An 8,731-nucleotide genomic window follows, 5' to 3' on the forward strand; every position below is an offset into this window, starting at 1 on the left:
TTGCACAAGTATGTAGTGAGTTACAAATTAAGATAAGGTAAGTTGTTTCATAATTTCATTTCAAACAAAGATCAATGTAGGACTATATATCTATATATGTATAAAATGGTTTAAAATATTCCCAATAAACCAAGGATGATAAAAAAAATTATTCAACAAAAAACTTTCTAAAATAAGATTTGTAATTGAATTTTGTGAATTCCTTAAATCAAAGTGCCAACTCTTATGAATGTGAACCTACTAATAAATATTGGATGAATGTAGAGTTAAAACAGGATCAATACACTCTTTTGCTTTTTACCATAATAGGGAAGAAAGCAAAAAAAAATTAAGAACAAGATTTAAGAATCCTTTGGTTTCAAATTAGACTATAGAAAAGAATTTCAGACAGTGTAGAATGAAAAAACATATCTCTGCGACCCTTAATAACTGATTAAAAATCACAAACGAAAAATCATTCTATTTTTAAAAAAAAAACAATTTCAATAATAACTCAATCAGATGAAATCATTATTAGAAATAATCTAATAAAGGACTTTAAGATTTGCTCAACAACAATACAAATACCTTTCTACTAGAAGGTAATATGATAAATATGAGTGTATACCAAGCATTTTGTTTAATGATTACTATAGAGAATCATTTGCCAAGAAAGGACTTCTAGATTATTTTTCAAACAGCAATAACCATTAAAGGCAATATATCAATCATGAATAATTTTAAAAGAACCACTGCGATTCTGTTATAATCAATGATCATATTAACAAAACATCTATGTAATTCAATGCAAAAATAAATATAGCAATAAAAAATGCAAGTATATTCCTAGAAAACATTTGATAAACACATCACATATTTCAAAAAAACTCAATGATATTTAATTAAGGGAAAAGATATCTAGACAAAAATGAGCACATAACACAATGATATTTTTCAAACTTTCCAAATATATGACATAAGAAAAATAGTGAATGGAAATGGAATAAAACCTAAAGCTTCAGATTAAGTCTTCACTGCAACAGATAATCAAATCATCAGGGTCATTCCAAATATTTTAAATACTGTTGTTTCTTATTCTCATATTAGAGATAGAACTAAATAGAGCTCTTATATAATGTTGTTTCTCATTTCCTCATTCTCAGATTGGAGAGAGAAATGAATAAAGCTCTCAATTGGAGAAAAAATTATTAGAAATCTAATAGAGGGCTTTAAGATTTGTTCAACAGCAATAAAATATGAAAATGGAATAAAACCTAAAGCAACACATTAATAGATAATCAAAATATTAGGGTCATTCCAAATATTCCAAATACTGTTGTTCCTCATTCTCATATTGGAGATAGAACTAAATAGAGCTCTCATATACTCTCATTCTCATATTGGAGAGAAAACTGAATAGAGCTCTTATATACTCTCTTTCTCATATTGGAGAGAAAACTACAGCTCTCATATTGGAGAAAACTGTTGTTTCTCATTCTCATATTGAAGATAGAACTAAATACACCTCTCATGTTGGGGATCATTCTCATATTGTAAGATAGAAGAGATCATATCAGATCAAGGATGCGGTGGGTCATATTCAGAATGTAACCCAAAACTACTAAAAACAATAAAATGCAAGATTATTTCTCAGCAAACAAAACAATACAAAATCAAATTGTCCAATGTTCTTGATAATTTAGTAAATGAAGTAATAACTAAGAAAATGACCTTTCAAATTTGCTACACCTGAGCAAATCCAAAACTAATTCGGTACTATACTAAAGATCAATAATTATCTATTTTCAATAAGTTCAATTGCACCATGTAAAAGGGTCAAATTTCACAAATAAAGACATGAGAAATATAAGGGTAACAAAACCTTTAGCTTGACATATCCCTGGCTAGTTTTTCCACGTCCTACCTCACATATCAGTCTCAAAAAATATGCTCAATGTACAAAGTTTCAAATAAAAGGGAGACATCTACACCGAGAGCACTGTATTATTATCAACCTTTAATGTGCTGAAAAGGAATCAACATAATCACAAATCAAATAGCTAGATTTGATAGATTTCAATAATCAAACAAGAACTATACTCAAATCTATGATTTTTAATCCTCAACCGGAATCCTGCTTAAACTCTTATGCCTGTTACAATTAGGCATGAAATCCCACCCTGCAAGATTATACAAAGAATAATAACTAGAAAGAAAATAAGGAATTCAAAAGATTAAAAAAACCTAAAGTTTTACAGGAACTCCGTGTTTCCCAAACATATGTCACACGTCCATTATCTCCCAGTAAAGGACGAGAGGAAACTTGGAGAATTAAATCAAGAAAACTAATCTCTATCTTAAGATATTACATGCAGTGCAGGCAGATTACAAGAAACAATTCCAAGTACTGATGGAGAGAAACAGGTTAACAATACAACCTTTATGTCCAGAAAAATTACATGATAAGACCAAATTAACAAGCTTCTGAGATTGAACAAGATCAGCAAGGGATTAAAATTGAGAAATATAGCAATCAATAAGATGATCAGACCAGTAAAGAGTAAATCATACCCAAAATTCACAAAGACAGCCACTGCTTCAACAACCAACCACATAGTAAAAGACAAATCCTCCCCAAATTCAAGTGCCTACTTATAAACCTAGAACGCATCCCAAGCCTATGAGAAACACAAATAAGTGGGAAAAGTAAGAAAGTTGTTTGATAGCAATGAACACAAACAAATGCAAGTCGAAGGGAATGGAACTCCATCATCGAACGAATAACCACAACACCTCCAAATAACACATCCCTAGAATGCAGTGAAACTAAATACCATAGCTGAGAAGTAAGAAAGAAACAAAGATTGTTTTGACTACAACGAAAATGAAAAGAAACTCTTTTCTTTTAAATGACTCCCTTGCTGAAAGAAGTGTCTCGGGGGACTAGAAAGAGAAAGTAAAATGGCTGACCCAGACATTTATAGTGTCTGTCATAAAGAGGTAATTCCCAATCCACAAGTTTATCCGTGAATAGTAGCAGCAAAGAAAATAATAAAAGCAAAGAATAAAACCTATGTTTTGTGTCTGAAACAAAAAACATGAACTCCAAAGCCCATTGAACAAGGCTGCAGAGATTGGAGATATAAATCCTTACTCCCTCCCTAGGCTTCCACCAGATAGCAGATGAAGAGGATATTGCTTTTGGAAAATAAATATCTGCAAAGCATCAAAGCAATTATAACCATAATATATTAATTCTGGGAAGTGAAACCATAATAATTATAATTAATCCCTTAGAAAAAAAAAAGAGACATTTACAGTATCTTCATGTTCTCTTGTGTATACAGTCTCACTTTCTGATATCAGTCAAAGTAATATACTTGCCTCCATATTTCCTTTTCATACTAATTAAAACTATACAAACTAGTAAAGTTCAAGTATTAGAAAGCAACAGACAAAATTTCATGTGTCCATATTAATAACAGGGTCATTAAACAAGATAGCTAGAAATTAGTACAATACTAAAAATATACCAAAATGAAGATTAAATGCCATTCACCTTCAACTTTGAGAACTGATCAGCCAACAACAGATCCTATGAACCAAGTCAATCAATCTAAAGAAAGATAAAAAAAATAAAATAGAGTACCAAAAGATTGAAATTTTGTAATTTAACTTTTAAGTTTAGGGCATCCATGTAAGTAAGTTTGAAACAAAACACAGTTATATCAAGCTTAGCATGATTAATTATGAACTCCATATGCCAAGTAGGCATTTTAGTGCAGTTGGATATGCAGTAACTTGTCAATAATCATTGTCCCCGTTTACAATCAAATGACTAAGACAATATGTCTGGCAAAATGGTTTATTGTTAGGCACCAAAAATAGATTATGAAAAAAATACGAAGTACACTGAAGTAAAAAGGAGTGGTAAAAAAAAAGAATGTTTTTTCACCAGTGGTAAACGCCATTGAACAAGACTGCAATAAAATAGAAGAAACATTAGGAGCAAAAGAGTGGAATTATTATAACTAAATCTTGTCAAATATTAGGATTTATGAAAAAACCTAAAATTTAAAATAAAAGTTATCTAATAATTCCTGAAAGTTGAGTAAAATTCAATTAAATCTGACTCTACAAACTCGCATAAAATAAATAAATTCAAAATGTAAAACAGATATTGTTCTTACCAAGTAAAGTTTAAATGCCTCTTGAAAAGAATCATGCTTCAAGACTAGCTTCAAAATATTTCATAAATTAAAAAAAGATTAAGAACCTTAGAAGGAACTATAGATGGAAGTATGAATATCAGAATATCCAGTGACTTGATATAAAAAAGACAAAGGCCAAACTTTCAGTAAAACTCTATAGAAAAAGTACTTTCAACTCTATAGAAAAAGTACTTTCAACGTTTTTCTTCTGAAGCTTCATTTAGCATTCCTTTATCACTTTTGATTGAATTAACTTCCACTTAATCAACGTTTCTATCTATAGCTTATATTGTGCTTCTCATATGTCCAAACATAATCTTCTCAATAGGAGATAATTCAACTTTCTCCGAAATATATTTGTTCTTAGTTTTATCTTTTCTCATGTCTATCCATCTCATCCCTTAACCCTAAACTCTAAACTTTAAACCTTAAACCTAAATATTAAATCCTAATCCTAAATCCTAAACCCTACATCCTAAACCCTAAACTTACTTATTATCACTGCTTAATATTAACTACCATAGAGCATTGACCATCTTATACATGTATTGTAGAGTGTTTGAAAGACATTTCATTTCACGAATTGTGCTTTAAACAGTTTTAGCCAACAGAGATTGCTGATCTAGACATGCAAAATCCAAACGGTTGCATAGTTCGTTAACTCAATCTCTAGATTCTGCCATAAGGAAATCAAGTTGTTCTTGCTCCTATGCAATCTCAACCACAACTTCCTACCCCTGATAATCTTCCTCAATCAATTCCCGTTTTCCTCCCCCTGATGGTAATCCTAAACCTCCTCCACAACAGGGTTTACCACATCTACCTCCAGTTCAACTTCCAAACCAATTCTCTCCAAACCACCTGAGTCAACACCTCATCCCCAATATCAGACAGCAATATCAGCAGAACCCACATCCCCAATACCCTTCCACTACATAAGATAGAGCATAATCCAATGCAGGGCAAGTTAATTAAGCTAACAATAACAGCAGAATGGAAAGTCTCTAGGAAACGAAGGCTAAAATAACCAAATGATCAACAACAAATAACAAAAAAATGACGAAAAAAAAACAAAAGAAAGGGCACATCACCGTGAAGTTATAGAGAATATGGCGAGAGAAAAGGATACGTACCACGCAAAGCTAAGGGTTATGTCTCTGCAGATCTGAAACAGAACACGAACGAGTCAGTGAGTGAGTGACAGTTTTTCCCTACCCCTACCAAGAGTAATTCTCCAAATACCTGAGTAACGGTTTTCTCATGCTACTCCAATGCCTTTAAGATAGGAACAATTCCTGATATGAAAAGGAAGAAAACAACCAAAGAACAAAACCCACAGAAGAAAATAGCAAGTTCAGAATGAAGATATATTAGAGATCACGGCTAGAACAAATAAGTAGAAAGGAAACTCATAAAAATTAGGTTATCCCAAGTTGTAAGTCGTTCTAATCTTATGATTTTTAATACTCAGTCGGAAAATTCTGAGAAGGAACGAATGCTTTAATTTTCAGAAATAAAATAACAATTCCAACAAGAATGATCAATCCAAAGGTTTGGAAAACTAATAAAAGAGCCAAAGACCTATATTAGAGGCTTATACGAGAAGGCATGAAAATTGAGTAGTGAACTTTTCAAACCAAGAAGCAAACCATCAAATCAAAGATTAAAAGCCAACCGCACTTGTCCCATGCTCATCCCACAAATAGCATCCTATGAACCATACACCAGCAAAATACAACCAGGATTATAATCAAACCATCAAAGAAATATTTAGCTTCACAAATAACAGAAATTCCACAATTCAATCTTTGGAGATCAAGTAGAGAAAATAATTTAAACATCGAACACCATTCAATCCAACATTTGAGACGAATCTCATCGAGAAATTAGGATATCCTGGGAGTTGCAGCCATTTTAAACTCTTTAGGATTTAGGGTCAGAAACTCGAATTGATGAACTGTGGTCACAACCCTTCTCATTCGTGCAGCTACTCCCGCAACACCATCTACGCGGATCAAATAATGTCGTCTAGTGTCTTCAAATTCGAGAGGCAACAAAATTGGATCCAATTTGGCACTGATTCCCCGAAGATAGTGTTGAAAAAGAAGCCACACAAATGAAGCCAGGCCATACCCCTGGTGGTCACAAAAATCACCCATGAAGAAAAACAGTGTCGCCATTAGAGGATTATCCGAGAAGGCATTAAAGTTTGAGTAGAAAACTTTTCAAACCAATAAGCAAATCATCAAATCAAAGGGTAAAAGCCAACCGCACTTGTCCCATGCTCATCCCACAAAATGCGTCTTATGAACCATAGGTAAGAAATTATGTATATTAATTTCTATAAAGTGACTCACATGACTTAGAGTTTGGGCTTTGGGCCCAAATATGATTTAATAATAATAATAATAAAATTAAAGGCCCATTGGTTAATGTGAGAAATATATATCTGATGATATACCTAATGGAAAACCTACATCTGATGGAGATTGGGTACTAAAGGCTATAGGGTTCTGTCTCTGCAAATAATAGTTGTCTCACTATTAACCATCACGAAAGTATGTGACAAGAACGGAATTGCAAGAGATAGATTGGGATAAAGGAGATAAAGTAACTGCTCAATTAGGATCACTCATGGATCAGGTAAGTGCCTATTCCTTCTTGATTGTATGATTGTGTAAGAATCATGATATGATAAGATCTATTTGTGAACATAAATTGTATGTGTTCAATTTACGTTTATTCATGTTTTGACTTACACCATACACATAAAAATACAACCAGGATTATAAAAAAACCATCAAAGAAATATTTAGCTTCACAAAAAACAGAATTTCCACAATTCAATCCTTGAAGATCAAGTAGAGAAAATAATTCAAATATCGAACACCATTCAATCCAACAATAGAGACGAAACTCATCGAGAAATTAGGATATCTTGAGTTGTAGTCGTTGTAAACTCTTTAGAATTTAGGGTCAGAAACTCAAATTGTTGAACTGTGGTTACAACCCTTCTCATCCGTGTAGCTACTGCCGCAACACCATCTACGCGGATCAAATAATGTCGTCTAGTGTACTTCAAATTCGAGAGGCAACAAAATTGGATCCTACTATTCCGCGAAGATGGTGTTGAAGAAGAAGCCACACAAATGAAGCCAGGCCACATGTATCAAACTTGTACATACACAGTTGTTACTTGGACAATTCCTAATCCAAAAAACCCAGAAGACTTCTGACTTTTCCCAAACCCTACCCCTCAAAACAACAATCAAGAATTCGGGGGAAATGATAAGTACACTAAAGAGTTCAGGTTACCAAAAACAGAAAATCCAAACAAGTTTAGCCTGTCACGAATAAATGCACAACAAGATTCAAACATAATCGTTACTCAAAAAGACGAAGTATACAAACAATAACACAAATTCAAAACCAAGAGTGATATTCACTCACAACATGATCGATAAGACGTAGCATGTAAAATAATGCAAACACCACGGCAGAGAAACAAATGACAACGGAATCCTTATGTTTGGTGATCAAATCCGAAAAAATCAAATAGAGGAAATTCTAAACACTTTTGGATTTTAATCCTCGACCAATCTTTATATTTTGATAGAACTCTGTCACCAAATAAAATACTGCATTCAAATAGCTAGTCACGAATGAACACATCAGAAAATGTAAGGGTAACAAAACTTAAAGGCTTCAAATGATCACCTGCCCCATGTTACTACCTTGTCCTGACACAGCTAGGGTTTCGTCTTGGCTGCGTTCTTGGTGTCATCGTGTTTTGTATGGGGTTTGGTGTTTGAAGAAATGGTATGTGGAGAGCACAAGTGGTTCTTGATCTTGAGATTCTGCGTTCAGGTGCAAGGCAGTGACGCGGCTCCTACGTTCTTGTTGGTGTGCGCGTTGCGGGCACAATCAAGCAGCGCCTCTTGGTGCAGCGCAAGCAGGTGCCGCGGTGGTGTGCTTCAGTGGTGCACACCAACGTAACCTGGTCTTGAACTCTCCAAGACGTGGGTGGGTGCAGCGGTTTTCGATCATAATCAACTAAATGTTTTAAATTTAAAACTCTTATATACTTCAGTGTTGTTTTATTGTTGAAAAAAAACTTCAGTGTTGTTATATATTTTAAAACATTTAATTCACAAGAAGACAGATATATTTTTATATAAAATTCATCTTACATTATAATATCTATTTTATAAAAATAATACATTTTTCATAATACATATATTTTTCGTAAACCTGTTTTTTTTCCTTAAAACTAACACTCTTAGAAAATTATGTATCAAATTAATTTTTAACATTACATAACTTACTATTCAATATATAAACAATAAAATAAATAAAAAATATGACGTGGCAGAAGTCGTGTCAAGTTGGCACGACTTCAGTATGACATAGCAGGAGTCGTGCCTAATTGGTACGACTTCATAGAAGTCGTGCCTAATTGGTAAGACTTCATAGAAGTCGTTCCAATTAGACACTTGCCTAAATTTGTAATTTTTTTTAAACGGACCCTATTTTGATAAAAA

The 8,731-nt window shown here is 33.0% G+C and overlaps 1 long non-coding RNA gene across 15 annotated transcripts; it reads right to left on the reverse strand.

The window, feature by feature from the left end:
* Positions 1–1,764: 1,764 nt before the first annotated feature.
* Positions 1,765–8,260, reverse strand: LOC137831392 (uncharacterized). 15 transcript variants are annotated; one of them, XR_016521776.1, is made up of 4 exons: positions 5,433–5,765; positions 3,051–5,355; positions 2,551–2,657; positions 1,765–2,159 (listed from the first exon to the last, which is right to left on the reverse strand). It is a non-coding gene; the product is annotated as an uncharacterized LOC137831392 (long non-coding RNA). The 15 variants fall into 15 exon arrangements; XR_016521779.1 differs by lacking the exon at positions 2,551–2,657 and having other exon boundaries at positions 3,051–3,195; positions 3,539–3,595; positions 5,324–5,765; XR_016521782.1 differs by lacking the exons at positions 1,765–2,159; positions 2,551–2,657 and adding an exon at positions 7,925–8,241 and having other exon boundaries at positions 2,787–3,195; positions 3,539–3,595; positions 5,324–5,485.
* Between the last annotated feature and the right edge of the window lie 471 nt (positions 8,261–8,731).

The sequence above is a fragment of the Phaseolus vulgaris genome, chromosome 6, assembly GCF_051622355.1.
Source record: "Phaseolus vulgaris cultivar YP4 chromosome 6, ASM5162235v1, whole genome shotgun sequence".
Classification (NCBI taxonomy): domain Eukaryota; kingdom Viridiplantae; phylum Streptophyta; class Magnoliopsida; order Fabales; family Fabaceae; genus Phaseolus; species Phaseolus vulgaris.